The 15,889-nt window shown below is 40.3% G+C and overlaps 1 long non-coding RNA gene across 1 annotated transcript; it reads left to right on the forward strand.

Moving 5' to 3' along the window:
- Positions 1-220: 220 nt before the first annotated feature.
- LOC125754985 (uncharacterized) lies at positions 221-14,366 on the forward strand. Its single transcript, XR_007410286.1, has 3 exons — positions 221-6,277; positions 7,312-7,394; positions 12,918-14,366. It is a non-coding gene; the product is annotated as an uncharacterized LOC125754985 (long non-coding RNA).
- Positions 14,367-15,889: the final 1,523 nt, after the last annotated feature.

The raw sequence follows: 15,889 nt of genomic DNA on the forward strand, positions 1-15,889 counted from the left end.
CTATTCCTTCCACCCCTTGGCACAGGGTGAAGTAGGGATGCCATGCTTCTCTGCAGGAGTATCTTTCCAAAGCATCAGTGCCATGCCAAAATTTGAGAAAATAATACATTTTGAATATTTTGCAAGTCTAGGCTGAAAAGGGAGGGCTTCCCCCTACCCCCCCCCATCCCCCCGCCCCCCCACCTCTGGCTGCTTTGTATTCAATGCAGCAAGTATTTCTCATGACTGCTACTTAACTTTAGTGCAACTCAAATTGTATATGAATAACCTGGGGATCTTGTTAAAATGCAGATTCTGAAGGTATGGGGTAGGGCCCATGATTCTGCATTTTTGACAAGCTCTCAGGGGCTGCTATGGCTTTTACTTGGCTTACTGGTGTAGTAAGTAATCAGAGCCCCGACTCAGCCTTCAGCCACTCCTAGGACTGGCTGTACTACCTTCTATCTCTCAATGACTTGCAACTGGTGGACTCACCTGAGGGCCTCACAGATTCTGCTGCCCCTGCCCACCTTCCGTGAACTCAATATAAGGGATAATGAGGCAGGGCAGGCATTTCCAGACTGATTCTCTTTCCGTGTAGGGAAAGCTGCTGAGGTCAGAGTTTGGCGACACATCCTATTTTGGTGGAAATTCGAAACAGGCTCTTCCGAAGGTAATTCAATAGCAGGCACCATTGCAATTGGTTCCTATTGCATTTAATTCTAAAATCTCCCAGACACTGTGGCTTCATGTTTGTTGAGTGGAATTAGAGTAAATTCTCAGAGGCTCTGGGCCTTTTTTACTGTTCTCCAAAATCAAATTGAGTACATCAGACCTTCACACTATTAATACTTGCCTTTCCTCTCTTTGCCCCCTTCCACCCTCCCAAGAAAACCTATTTGGAGCTTACAGAAGTTCATTCTGAGAATTTCATTACCATTGTGCCATTCGTAATTCATTATTTAACCTCCGTGAATGGCAGGAAGTGCGATTTTGAATAGTCCCGCTGGAATAAAATCACAGGGTTAATAATCTCTGCTCTTTGTGAGTAATTGGAAAAATGGTATCCTGGTAACAAGACATTAACAGAAAACTTGTTTTTACCAATTTCCATAGGATAGAAGTCAAGTAGTGACTAGAATCTTTCATTTCCTTGTAAGTTTTGTTTTCCTCCAACTCACCCACTACTGGGACAAACTTATGGGACATACCTACTGGGTATGTCCCAAACCTACTGGGACAAACCTCAGACTATGTTCTGAGATTGACTGCTTGTAACTAAAAAAGAGTGTTCTCCCAGAGTTATTTGATACAAGTACACAGAGCCCCTTTCCTGGCTCACATGGTGGTAAAGCACATTATTTGCTTTTTTCTTCATTTAACTGAGAATGGGGGGGGGGGATTGTTCCATATTTGCATAAGCAGGTAAGCTTTGTTGGAATTTCAAGTGTCGAATGGTGCTTGACTGCATGGAGGATCCATAATTTATTAACCAATCACAATGTTGCTGGGCACTTAGGATGGTTTCATTATTTTTAACTTGAAGTTTTACTAAGTAGAGAATAGGACAAAGGGAAGAAAGCTCATGGTTGCCTAAACCAGATGAGTGAGTGAAATGAAATAGGCCTGAGGGTTGTAGTCTGAGTCTTTTAGAAATCTTGACTGAGAGGAAGACCTTTCTTCCAGCTTGGGAGCTGTGAAGATGGGGGAGAAGATAGGGGAGGGGCTATTATCAAGGCAGAGGAATGACCGACCAGGAGATGGGCTGAAGGGAAGCAGCAGAATACAACCTTCTCAGGGTCAGGGCAAGCTGACCCTTGGGCCCAGCTGCAGCATTTATGAGCTAACAGTACCCTCACCCGGGAAAGAGGTGCTAGGTTATTGGATTAACCTAGCCACCAGCCAGACACTGCCACTGAGGAACCCAAGTACATGGGGCAAGAGTTTTCCAAGTGAGGGAGACCTACATGAAGCCATTTCTAGGCTTGGCTGACTGAGTAGGGCTGCTCCTAAGATCTGTTTGGGATTTTTGGTTCTTGCAACGGGTGGCATATGTTTAATTGTATTGATGAATTTTCTGTTTCAATACTTCATATATAGTTAAAGGGACCTGGTGCCTGGCAGGAGCTCAGTGAATCTTGGCTGGGTCTGATTCTCTGGTTCTTTATTTCCAATAACTTGTTACTCATTTTCACTGTCACACCCCGTTGTTCAAAGAGTTCTGGTCCAAATGCCATTCATGGAAGACTGTGTTCCAAACCAAGACTCTTGTCTTGCTTCTCCTTCTAGGGCTTTCTGGGATCCATCCTCTCACCTGCCTGCTGCTTTTCTGGTTCAGGCCCCGACTTCCTGCTATCTGCACTATCCCAGTAGCCTCCAAACTGTGTTCTCTGTCTATTATGTTTTTCCTCTGTCAATTCATCAAAGACCAGCTCTTCCAGAGAGCTTTCTAAATCCCAACCCCAATCAAGACCTTCCCTTTCTTCAAAGTCTTTGGCTTACCTTGCCCAGTAGATGGTCCATTCTGCCCCTCACCCTCCTTTCCCAGTATAGCTCCTACCATTTCCTGTGAGTGCCCTGTGTTCTGCCAAAATGGTAGGAATAGAGGCTAGAATCCAAATGCTCATCACTGCCTTTCTAGTTGATGTCACTGCTTTTTATCCTATAAGACAATTTCAAGCTCCACATCTTTAATAAACCAGAATGCATGGGGATTGGCATTTTCTGGGTTGAATTGCATTTCCTACATCATTAAAAATTTCCTTTTTCCTTGACTCATTTTCAAATCACAGATAACTCCCCTGGATTTTGTTGTTAAAACTATTTCCAAATGTTTATTTCTACTCTTAGTAGCTGCTAAGATGATGAAGAGAAAGATTTATTAGGGTAACATTCTGAACCTCACTGATGAGTGAAAAATTAGTGGAATTTTTTCTAGGTTGGAAAAAAATTTGAAGCAACTAGGCTCAAAGTGACCTGACCACCTTGACAGTTTCTTTTAGATCAGTTACTTGGGATAGTATTTCCCTCCCCCAGTTTGCTTCCCTCTCTGAATAAAGAAGAGCCACTTTTAAGACTTGGAGCATAGGAACCATAGGAAACCCTGAATTTATGTAGCCATCACCCCCTTCTGTGGAAGAGACAGAGTTAGGATTTTTGAGCTAATATTTGAAAACAAAAAGAAAAGGCACACTTACATTCATGCCTCTTTTGAACATTAAAGGTCATTTGATGCAAACAAACAAAAAAAAAAACCCAAAAAGAACAAAAAAAGAGAAGGTGCTCACATACATGCAATCCACTGCAGAGATGCCTTTCTATGGAAGCTTTTTAAAATTGTTGCACTTCTGTTTTTTTTTTTTTTTTTTGTCAAGACAAACCAGAGCTAAACAGTAGTGAAAGTAATAAAAACAGATTTACTCAGGAACTACGGCAATAGGGGACCACAGACCTCAGTACAGAACTGTCAATTCCAAATAGAACACAAACCAGTGGGGATTCAGAGCAAAGGAGCAGGGATGGGGGGGGAGGGGCGTGGTGTGGTCAGTGGATGGGACATTAACTATTAGGAAATTCCTGGCTAAGTCAATGTCACAGAAGTCTTGCTGAAGGTGGGCCAGAGTGACCAGGTATCACCTGGGGATAAGGAGGAATGAGGAATTTGATCAGATGATCAGCTCCCCTACAAGGTAAGGGATTCTTGAACTTGAAAACAAGGCCCAAGGATGAGGCCTAATGAAAAAGGGCTTTAAGAAGTCTGACATTTGGTTAGGGAGAGAATCTTTGTTAGGTCTTGCCTTTTTCATCTGCAACATTTCGGATGACCACTCTTCCAAAACATCTTCTACTCTGCCCTTGAGATTTATTGAACAATCATTCCACTTGTGTGTGTATATATGTATGCATGTGTTGTATATTTATATTTATATAGAAAAATTTGGTCCTCAGGCACAAGGTATGCTTTGCCTGGGCATCTCTACTCACAAACATTTGTCTCCTGGGAATACAAAAAGGGTTTTCTATTGCTTGAGGAATTTTGACTATCTAGGGTCAGAGGACTTTTTCTTTATTGGCCAAAAATATTGGCACCAAAATGATAGAGTTGATTCATTTTACTTGGAAATCTTGACAAAATGTGGACAGAGTTTTCAAAAATAACATCTTCTTTACCATCTGTAGTTTGTGACAAGGCAACACCCTTCTCTCTGAATATTTTCAGATTGGGACCTCTTGAGATAAAGATGGGGTCCTGGGAGGAGAAGAATGAAAGAGTGGCAAGGAGCAATGTGCAATGTTATGTTTAAGCAGACCAAATCTATGCCAGTAGAGTATTTACCAATACCGTGTCCTTAGAGCTCCTCATCCCCGGAGGACAAATAATTGAGTTGAAGATCAGTCTTAGTGGTTGTTGTCTGATTCTGTTATTTTGATTTGCTTCCAAGTTATTTACCCCCGCCCCCCATCACAAAGTTTTACTTTGCAATTTTACTCCTGCTTCATAGGTAAGAGTTGAAGGTAAGTTGGGAGAATGTGTGTGTGTGTGTGTGTGTGTGGGGGGGGGGATAGTTAGGCATTTCTGTACTGCATAACTTTACCAACTATAATGTCAGATTTATAATTCCATTGTTTCTAGGCATTTCATTTTGGGTTTCACATTTTCCTATTGGGGTAACTAATATTCATATACAAAGTAATTTAAAATAGTTATGGCTAGCTGTAAGGCATGCCAGATAATTGCATTTTTAGGGTCTTTCCCCCCGCCTCACAAATGTGGGGTTACTTTCTTGCTCAAAGTATTTCTGTATGCCTTTTCTTTGTTTGCAACAAATATTTGTTGAAGAATGGATTTGGCTAAATACTTTGGATAACTCTCAGTTTTACAAAGGGAGGGGAGATTAAGAGGGCATCCTTGTGCTTAGCCACCAGCATTTTTATAGGACTCGGCTAGTTTCTCTGGTTTCCCTGGAAGATAATTGTCAAAAATAAAAAAGGGACTTCTGGAACTTGTATTTCAAAATTGACCCTCTTTTGGTGGTGGCAGTGGCGGGATGGGAGGAGCAAAATTTTAGTTTTAAATAGCCTATGTGATATGCAGGAACATTTGGACAGTAAAACCATAATTGTAGAGAAATTAAATGGTAATTGACTCCTAATGAGTTTCTAATAACACTGCTAAGAACGAAAAAGAAAACTCTCTGCCACTACTACATTTTTTTTTTTGAGGTTTGCGTGCACATACACACACATTTATTTTTCATTTCCCCTCAGTGGTTATTAGCTATAAATTGGCATTCCTATGACATTATATTTACTGCTTTAAATGCTTTTGGGTAAAAAGTATACAAACTTGGGACCTTAGCATTGTTCTTGAGTTAAACTTTGGAGTCAATCTATTTTTTGTTTTCAAATTTCTTCTGTAGAAAAAAAAGGACTCTGGATTGTAAGAGAGATGCTATTAAAATGCAACTCCAGACCTGTTGGTCTACCGAACTCTGAAGAAGTGACCGGGCATCGCTCGATCATTGATCATATGAGCTTGTCTGAAGCACATCTTGGAGGAGGCAAATGCATTAAAAGAGGCTCATGAATTGCTCTGAAAATACCATGAGAACATAGAGTCCTGAGGCGCTGTCCTTTTTCACCTTCCTATAATATTGATGGATCTGGCGTGCATGAGCATGAGTGAGGAGGCATCTAAGACCAATGATATCAAGCAGGGTTTTCCATCCTTGTTGGCAGCAACTGTATTGTAACAAGACAGTGCAGTGAAAACACCAGTTACTGTAAAAATGTAACATCTTTCTTACCTGTTTAACTCCTCTGGCACTTAGTAAGAGGGTGGGATTTGGGGATGTATAATGGACAGAGGAAGAGCAGATTTCACCCTAATACCTGATTACTGCTAGAAACTTAGACTCATCTCCCTCTATTTATTCTAGACCATTTATGGAATCACTCAGTAGGAGCAACTCAGGAGAAGACCTTAGCATTGACCAAATGGTGCTCCAAATGTCAGAAATACTAGAATTTCATGGACAAAGTAGCTTCTTCAGTTCCTGAATCTTTTGATCACTGCCTTCTGGGTGAATGCCCAAGAGTTCCTCTCTCTGCTCCTTGGGGGCCAGCCAATGAGCAATAATTAGAAGGCTGCTTTTGGATTCTGATAGGCTATTTCTTGTCTACTAACAAATGCAAGTATGATGAGCTACATATGGTAATGAAGACCCTCATGAATATGATAAAACTTGCTGAACTATAGTATAGAATGTATCAATTGCAATCAAAGTATAATTGGAAGGTAATGATTGGTGTTGGTATTAATATTAATAGCTTGATTGTAAGTTTTATAATAGCATCAGCTATAAATTGAAACCCACAGCTATCTGAGATGGGTTTAGATAGTATAAAGATCATTGGGACTGGATATCAAAATATGTGACTTCAGATTCTTCTTTCAGTCCTATCTCACATGTATGATCTTGGAAAATCCTGTCACATCTTTGGTCCCCAGTTGATTTGTTTGTAAAATAAGAGCTTGATAGGAGGTAGCACCTGACCCCTTCAGGTTATTAGGAATGAATAAGTCTTTTCAGACTGTGTGTCACGATGATAGGGGACTGTACTACTGGCATTTAGCTGGGAGAGTAAAAGTCTTGCCACGCAGGAGACCTTGAAGCACAAAGAAAAATTCCATTTAAAATGTTAATGGTGCCCTAGTTCAGAAACGCTGTGATGATCTTGACCTATATTACAGGTAGGCTAGTCCATGACTAACAGAGCTCATGAGAAATGTGGTTAAGGACAAAAATAAGAAACCATTGCCAGAGATCATCTTGATCTTTTTTTTTTTTTTGATAAGGTACCCCTAAAAAAAATAAGGTGCCCCTATAGGAAAAAACAAGAAAACAACATTTTCAGCCAGCATTTGAATTCATCATAGGTCATGCTGGCCTCTAAAATATTTGTAAATCTTTTCATACTTTTTGATACATTTTTCAAGAAGCTATTAAGGTATTTCATGAGACACATAATGTAACTACAGTAAAAAACAAAGTGTTCCCATTTCCTTTAGCCTGTCCCTGCCTGGTGTGTGGAGGCTGCCCAATCTGGGTGGAACAAGAAGTCCAATGTAAATAGCAGACTCCTGCTTCTACATGTGGCTCGGAGATTAAATTTTGAAGAACAAAATCAAATAATGCTCCGTGAAAAGTCACCTTTGTCCCAAAGTGATGGGATAGAAATGCACATTTTCCTGGAGGAATCAGACAGACTTGAACTCAAGAGTCAGCCTGGAGATGGTTGTTCAGGAAGGCCATTTTCTTTATTTTATAGGTGGAAAAATTTGAGGATATCAAGAACTTACCTAAGATCCCATAGCAAGTTCATAGCCAAGCCAGCGCCAGAGGTAATGAAAGGTAGAGTATCCTGGTTTTGTATTAGAACTTCCCTAGATTTACTCTTAGCAAAGTCTAATTGTAGGTGAAGCCTTCACAGCCAGGATCAAAGTGTAAAAGGCCTATGTGCCCACCAACCAGCCAGCTTTTAGTGTACTAGCAATTTGCATTTCTCTGGTACCAGGAGGAGGGTTCTAGAATGGCCAAATGGCCCTGACTTGATCATCTTTTGGCAGAGTTGATGAAGGCAGAAATAGCCTTCGGTATTTCTGTCATTTATGCAGAAACTCAATCAACTTAAACAGTAAGTATTTATTGGCTTGTGTCATTAGTAAGGATGAGAGGTGCTGTGAGATGCAGGGCTCAGGGGAAATCATCAGACTCCCATCTGCTTCTCTCACCATTACCTCTCCCCTTATTGAAGGTGGGCAAAGTGTGTGTTACCCGAATGTGCACTTTGGCAGGGGTGTTGGCAATCCTAGGCTTAGAGACTCTCAGTACCATCACTGAAAAGAAAAGAGATGATAATTTTCACTAATTCTGGCAGATGCCCCTGGAGGAAAGGTTCTGTTAGGGTCATGTTCTATCCCTGAACCAACTGCTGTCCCCTTGAAACTAGAGTTTTCTCAATGGAGGAGAGGCTTGAGTGGTACCTCAGAGGTTAGGGGACCACGTGTGGATATTTCGTGTTTTCAAAACCATGGGGAAGATGTTTTGGTCATCTAAAACCATCAGTATATACAGCATAATCAGGGGCTAAGTATATAACATAGGAGATACTTATGGCTGCAGTTTGAAAATATGGAGTATGGTTTAAGTCAGGGAAAGCTTTATGGACAGTCTAGGACTTGAACCAAACTTGGAGCTTCAGAAAGGAATGGTGTCGGCTTATGGAAGGGTAAGTGAGGGGATGGATCTGATGAGATGAACAGTTCTCAAAGAAGACATCTGGTCTTGCACAGTATTTGTTTCCAGGGTCCTGTCTTTCCCCTCAGCACACAGGAGATGTTCAATAATTCTTGCTGGAAAAAGCTGATTGGCCATTATCATATAGTTTTGGGGCTAGTGCCACAAATTTCAAACTCAGGGGAAAACATATCTTTCCTGTAAAGGGCCAGATAGTCAATATTTTGGGGTTTGTGGGCCATAGAGCCTCTGTCTCAGCCCTTGAACTCTGCTGTTGTAGTGCAAGAGCAGCCATAGACTACACAGAAACAAATGAGAGTGTAGCGTTGCAATAAAACTTTATGTACAAAAAAGGCAGTGCCATCCACCATATTTGGCTGCAATTAGATTATTCCCATTCTCCTTCATTTTCCTGCCTCCACTCTTACCAATCTCCAAGTCAATAATTTCACATTAGTAGCCAGAGAGATCTTTTTCAAGGTATATTCAGAACATGCTAGTCCTTTGTGACTAAGATGTGTAGTGGCTGCTGTTTTGGAAAAAAGGCCAGATCCTTCCCTCGTATCCAGAACAATGCGTCTGACTATTTCTTGAACCACATCTCTGTTCCTCACCCTCCCAAAGGATGCACGCCAGCCACTGTGGTCTTCTGGCCCTGGGACTTAAACAACAAATCCTGCTTCAGGGCATATATATATCTGGTGACCTCACTATGGATTGTTCTCTTGTTCTTTTTCCTTTGATTCATAGCTAAATAGAACTTCCTCATAGAGGTCATCTGTAATCACCTTGTCTAAGATGGGCAAAGCCCCCCACCCCCATCATTGTCTAACTCAACACTATATACTTACTTGTCATAACAAGTTATACACTTCTCACAGTCTATAACTATTCACTCATTTGTTTACTCCTTGACTGGCCTTCCCCTAGACTAGAAGCTCAGAGTTCGGGACCGCATCTATTCTGTTCAACCTTATGTCCCCAATGCCAAGAAAAGTCCTAAGTATACAGTAGAGCTCTATAAATGTCTTTGGATGATTTAATTGTCAGCCTCCTGATTGTTCAGAGTTTTGTTCCTTACCTTAATCTCACTCGACTTCAGATTCAAATTATGAGCTGTTTATATCCCCAAAGCCAGGCTGTCCAGAGCTTCTAATTCTCATGCCAGCTGGTCTCCTCTCTCAGCAATTTGAGTTTATTTTCAAAAGTCTGATATATTTCAAATGCACAGAAAAAGAGCCATGTGCCTACCACACAGATGCTAATAATTTCCATGTTTATTTCAGATTCTTCCTGTATTATCAACATTTTAAGTTAATTTAAACATTTTTAAACACTTTTAAATTAAATACAACATTTTTAAAAAACAACTTTTTTTTCTCAGACTTTGTTTCCTGGAGTGGGGATTGTTTCTGAGAAAATCCAGGGTGAGCAAGGACCCCATCTTTTTAGCACATTTCCTGGGCCAATGTGTACTCTCTTCTATCTTAGCATAATAATTTATTACTTTCTGCCCACTTCCCCAAAAAGAATATAAAGCCAGGTCATAACCAGGCATAGTTACCTCATTTTTGATAGTTTTGGATTTTATTGTCAGGGGAAAGCTGCTTGCCAAAATTCTAAGTTAAGGAAATAGATTGAAATCAAACATAAAATTTAACTGAGTCTTCTTATAGGCAAGGGAGAAAAAAAACCGGGCTGTCTTTCAATGGTCTCATGACAACACCACAACTCTTCAGAAGACAAACTGTTACCTTCCTTAGTGTAAAAGACAACATCAATTTGTCTCCCATGTTTACCCAGCGTTCTCTTTATCCTCTGCACCCCCAGCCCTCTGTCTCCCCATTTCTCTCCTTCTTCTCTTCTTGAGCCTGACCTCCGTGGTGACTGTCTGGGGCAAGCCCTCAGATCAGCTTCTGCTCCTTCATCAGCTCTGGGTGAGAGAAAGCAAAAAAGCCTGATGTTGCAGGAGGGTTACTATAAGGTGCTCGAGGTTACTGCAAGAGGTACTTTTCAGACATTAAATCCTTAAAACTTACAAAGCCTGCCTAATCCACGAGAGGTCAATACTTAATATTCTCCTCATTGTAACAGATGGCAGAGTAAACTGCAGTGCAGCAGTGACTCCCACTTCTTCAGAGTTGCCATCAGAGATTTTGATAAACCTCAGGCTGTCAGTCTTGAGGTGGCTGCCCGTGAATAAACCCTCTTTTGCATGGGGGGGAGAAAACCCTACCAACCCTGGAAGTCTTACAGAGGACCTGTAGCGATGAGCTCTGTTCGAATCCCACCACTGCCAGTTACTTGCTGTGTGACTCTGGGCAAATTACTTAACCTCTCTGGGCTTTAGTTTCCTCTCCTACATAATAGGAACATTAAGAGCATCCGCATTGGAGTTGCTATAAGAACTAAGCAGATGGAAATGCTCAGCACATTGCCTGATGTATATAATAGTCCTTGGTAAATAGAAGCTGTAACTTGACACCCATAGAAGAGAAGCTGCAGGGCTAGGAGCCTTGCCTGCTATTACTCCCCACTTGTATCCCTGAGATATTGTCACAGAATGCCTAGGACTTTGCAGAGCACATTGTGAACACATTGGACTGGCTAGTTTTCCCCTGGAGTTTTTCGATTTCTTGGTCTGCTGCAGACTAACAGGCTTGTCCTTCTACAGTAAAATTTAAGATGAAATTAATGAAGCAGCTGCCCCACGGTTCTCAGGAGTTACTAGCTGTTGCTCCAGAACAAAGCCAAGCCTCCCTAGTGGCCCTTGAGTACAGCCCTTCCTGGGTGAATGGGGAGGGACTGGCCCACAACTCTACCTTGTCTTCTGTTCAGGTCCTAGAGAGACAGCTCTTGTCTTCTAGAGCACTGCCTTGGAGTCTCCAGGGTTTGCTAGATGGTAGGGGCCCTGAGCTGGTTCGACCTGGGTTATAGATGAGGTCCCAGCAGAGAGCCTCCTTTCCTGGGAGGTGATAAGGAGGTGATAAGAGTTCTTTTTGCAAACTCATCATTGTTAGGACATCAGATTGCCCAGATCTTCTCACAGGTGTCCTTGGAGGCTATTTAAAAAACTCATCCACCACCTCACCCCCTTTGTTTCTCCTCACTCTTCATGCAGGTCCATACTCCTTGCCGCATATCCCCTGGCATGTTGACAGCACCATCTAACTTCTTGCTTCTCTCTCCTGGTTTGCTGTCTGTTTTTGACAATGTGGCTTCAATCACAGGCAGCCTCAGAGGGGCCTATCCATCACACTTGTACCACTGGCCTGGTGATTCGTGGCAGCACAGGGCTATTCAGTTTCTACCTTACCTGCCAGGTTGACCTTTTTATCAAAGTTTTTCCCCTGCCACCCTGCTGCTCTGCCCTTCATCATCTGATGCCCTGTCCCCTTGGTTTGTTGACATTCCTCATGCATGCACCCTTTAAGGAAGCTAAGGTATCCCAAGGTTTATGAAAGTCGATTTTCATGAGCAGGCACAATGAGGATGCCAAACTGTAGGTTAATAGTCCTAATAACTATACAAATATAGAGCTCTGCTTCCAGTTCCTAGCATAGCGCTCCCTAAACTCCTGTAAGTGGGGGCACTAGGAGAATCTTATGTACTAATATTTAGTTTCTGACCCCAGTTCCTATAGTCTTGCTGAAACCCTTACAATTTCCGAAATGAGAAGAGCACTAGAGTATCATTTGTTCTAATGGTTGATCTTCGATCCTGGTTTCCAACCTAGGGCTCCTAATTCTTTGGAACTTCCTGGTTGGTAGTAGAGTCTTCTAATGAGGTGACTGTGTTCCCAAATGGGGCTGGGGTGGGGGGCGGTTTACCAGAAAGATCAAGCCATAATTAGAAGCTTGGAATTTTTCAGCCTTGCTCCCCACTCTTCAGAGAGAAGAGAGGGGTTTAGAATGGAGCTGATAATTTGATCATACCTCCATGTGAAAGCCTTAATAAAAAAAATCCCAACGGTTTTGGCTCAGGGAACTTCTAGTTTGATAAACACATTTATATGCTGGAGGGCAGCACACCCCACCCCACAGGGACTGGGACTCTTCTGGACCTTGCCCTAGGTAGTTCTTCATCTTGGTGCTCATCTTAACCTTTATCATATCCTTTACTATTTAATAAACTGGTAGATGTAGGTAAGTTTTTCCTGAGTTTTGTGATTTGTTCTAGCGAATAATGGAATCCACAGTGGGGGAGTAGTCATGGGAACCTCTGATTTGTATCCAAGTTAGACAAAAGTTGTGGGCAATCTTGAGCGTTTTACTTGGGATTGGCATCTGAAGTGGGAGGCAGCGTCTCTCAGGACTGAGCCCTTGACCTTGGAGTTTTGTGTTAACTCCAGTTGGTGTAAGAATTGAATCAAATTATTGGACACCCAGCTGGTGTCATAGAGAATTGCAGAATGTGTGAAATGCCCACCCATATGGTGTTAGAAGTATTGTGAATATGTAGTAGTGGGATAGTAAGGGAGACAAACAGGAGTGTTTGCCTTACATAGACTTTCTGTATTTCTGAAATTCTTTCAGCCTGATTTGACAGATGGAGTTATTTCTTCTGAATCTAACACATTATCTGATAGTAGAGAGTAGGTCTTAAGAATTCTGAAATTTATATCCCTTATTCTTATAGTTCATGGAGAAGAAAACCTTACTCTTGGGAGATACTTGACAACTCCTCTTGGTACATGAGTCTGTATCTCAACTTATAATATGTCCCCAGGCTGGGTTGAAGAATAAGGCCCTCATTCAAAGGTCAGTGTATAGTTTCAGATCTACTATTTACTCAACAGGTTACTCCATGCAAATCTTGGTCTTTTTCCTTCCCTAGGCCTCATTTCATCCTTGGAAAGAGAATTACTGAAACTAATAGAGAGTTGTGAGGATTGAATATGATGGTGTACTCAGCACAGTATCTGGTATTTAGTAGAAACTCAACAAACATTAGTTTTTCAACTGTATGCATTTAAAGAGAGGATTGAATATGATTGTTTTTAGGTAAGACATCTGAGTTTCATTTAGTGATGGATTAATTCAGCATTAGTTTTGGAGGTGAAAAAGTTTAAAGAATAACATCAAAAACTCTTTTCTCATCAAACAGAATGAACATAATTGTTTTGATGGTTGACATCTCAACATCCATTCTACCTGAAATTCTACCTGTCTTATTGTCTAAGACAATAATGCTGACCTCAAAACCGTTGCCAATATTTGATTCAGGAATGAGTATATCTGACTTGGGAATTGAGTGAGTGATGCAACTGGGACCATGAAGACACGAGAGTAAATGTTTTAGGGGATTTTTAGAAAGGTTTTCTAACAGGGGAAGAAAAAAAATAACATAGGAAGACATTACTGAATCTTGCCATGTTGCCTGGAGCTGTGACAGCCATCTGTGGCTATACGGGATACTAGCCCAAGGGGTAAAGCCACCACACTGAGGATAACAGAACAGAAAGACAGAACAAACCGGGTTTTTTTTTTGTTTGTTTGTTTGTTTGTTTTATGATGCTGTCAAACCATAAAGTTAACCAACCCTAAAAGTAACTCTGCTTTTGGATTTCCTATTAAATCGCTTCAGCCATTTGAGTCACTGTTTCCCCCATTATTTGCAGCCCCAAACATCTATTTGTTACAGTAATTACTGACGTTTGCTCTATCTATCCCTGCACCAAACTATACATTTTGTTAATTAATATGGCTTAATTGTAAGTCCCAATACCTGGTAGGGCTAGTCCTTTTATTCTTTTGGTTATACTTGGTTCATTGCTCCTTCACATAAATTTAAGATTCAGCTTGTCCATTTATATGTGCACACACACACACACACACATTTTTAAAAATCAACAATAAAAACTAGACTATTAACAACCCTGTCTGGACAATTTGGAGGAGGACTGATATCTTTATAATATAACATGTTTATAGTATTTGTATAAATGAATATATGTATACATATCAAAATATATGTAATAGGTATACATGTATATATATAATATACATATAATGTGTATATTAAATGTAGATCTTTAATGTTCTATAGCTTACTTTTTTTTTTTTAATTCATAAATAAACAATACCTGTCCTGTGAATGTTTTTGGTTATTCTTACTCAGCAGTCTTTATACTATATAGAGTATATAGAGGATACATGCCTAGAAACATATAACCTACAAAGATTGAAGCATGAGGAAATAGAAAATCTTAGTAGACCAATAAATTAGTAAGGAGATTAAATGATAAATCAAGGGATGACTGGGTAGCTCAGTGGTTGAGCATCTGCCTTCAGCTCAGGTCATGATCCTGGGGTGCTGGGATTGAATCCCACATTGGGCTCCCTGTGGGGAGCCTGCTTCTCCCTCTGCCTGTCTCTGCCTCTCTCTCTGTGTCTCTCATGAATAAATAAATAAAATCTCATTTAAAAAAATTTTTTTTAAATCAAAAACCTCTCAAAACAAAACAAAACAAACAAACAAACAAACAAACAAAAAAAACCCAGGGCCACATGGCTTCATGGGTGAATTCTACCAAATGTTTAAAGAAGAATTAATGCCTGTTCTTCCAAAACTCTTCCAAAAATTTGGAGAGCTCTCAAATTCATTTTAGGAGGCCAGCATTATCCTGATTCCAACGCAATTTAAAACATTACAAAAAAAAGTAAAGTCCAATATCCCTGATGAATATAGATGCAAAAATTCTTAACAAAATACTAGGAAACAAAATTCAACAGCCCATTAAAAGAATTCTACACAGTGATCAAATGGTATTTATTCTGGGATGCAAGGATGGTTCAACATATGCAAATCAATAAATGCGATATATTAATAGAATGAAAGATAAAAATCCTATGACGGTTTCAATAGATGAAGAAAAAGCATTTAACTAAATTCAACATCCCTTCATGATAAAAACTCTTGACAAATTGGATATGGAAGGAATGTACCTCAACCTATTTCAGTCCACATATGAAAAACCCACAGGTAGCATCATATTCGATGGTGAAAGCTTGAAAGCATTTCACCTAACATCAGAAATAAGGCAAGGATGCCCCTCACTATTCCTGTTCAACATAATACTGGAAGTCCTAGCCAGAGCAAGTAGGCAAGAAAAAAATTCAAAAGACATCCAAATCAAAAAGGAAGAAGTAGCACTAGCTCTGTTTGCTGATAACATGATCTTGTAGATATAAAATTCCTAGAGACTTCACTGAAACCTGCTAGAACTAATAAGTGAATTCAGTAAAGTTCCAGGATACAAAATAAATATACAAAAATTCGGTGCACTTTTATATGCTAATAATGAACTATTTGAAAAACTGAAAAATTCCATTTACAGTAGTATCAAAAACAATAAACCATTTAGAAATAAATTTAACCAAGGAAGCGAAAGGTCTACAGACTAAGACATCAGTGAAAGGAATGGATGACACAGTTAAATGGAAAGATATCCCATGTTCATGGATCAGAAGAGTTAATATTAAATGTTCATGCTGTCTATGATCTGTAGAGTCAATGTAGTTCCTGTCAACATTCCAATGGCATTTTTATAGAATTAGAAAAAAACACTAAAATTCTTATGAAACAACAAAGACACCAAAAGCCAAAGC

This window comes from Canis lupus, chromosome 4 (genome assembly GCF_003254725.2).
Source record: "Canis lupus dingo isolate Sandy chromosome 4, ASM325472v2, whole genome shotgun sequence".
Classification (NCBI taxonomy): domain Eukaryota; kingdom Metazoa; phylum Chordata; class Mammalia; order Carnivora; family Canidae; genus Canis; species Canis lupus.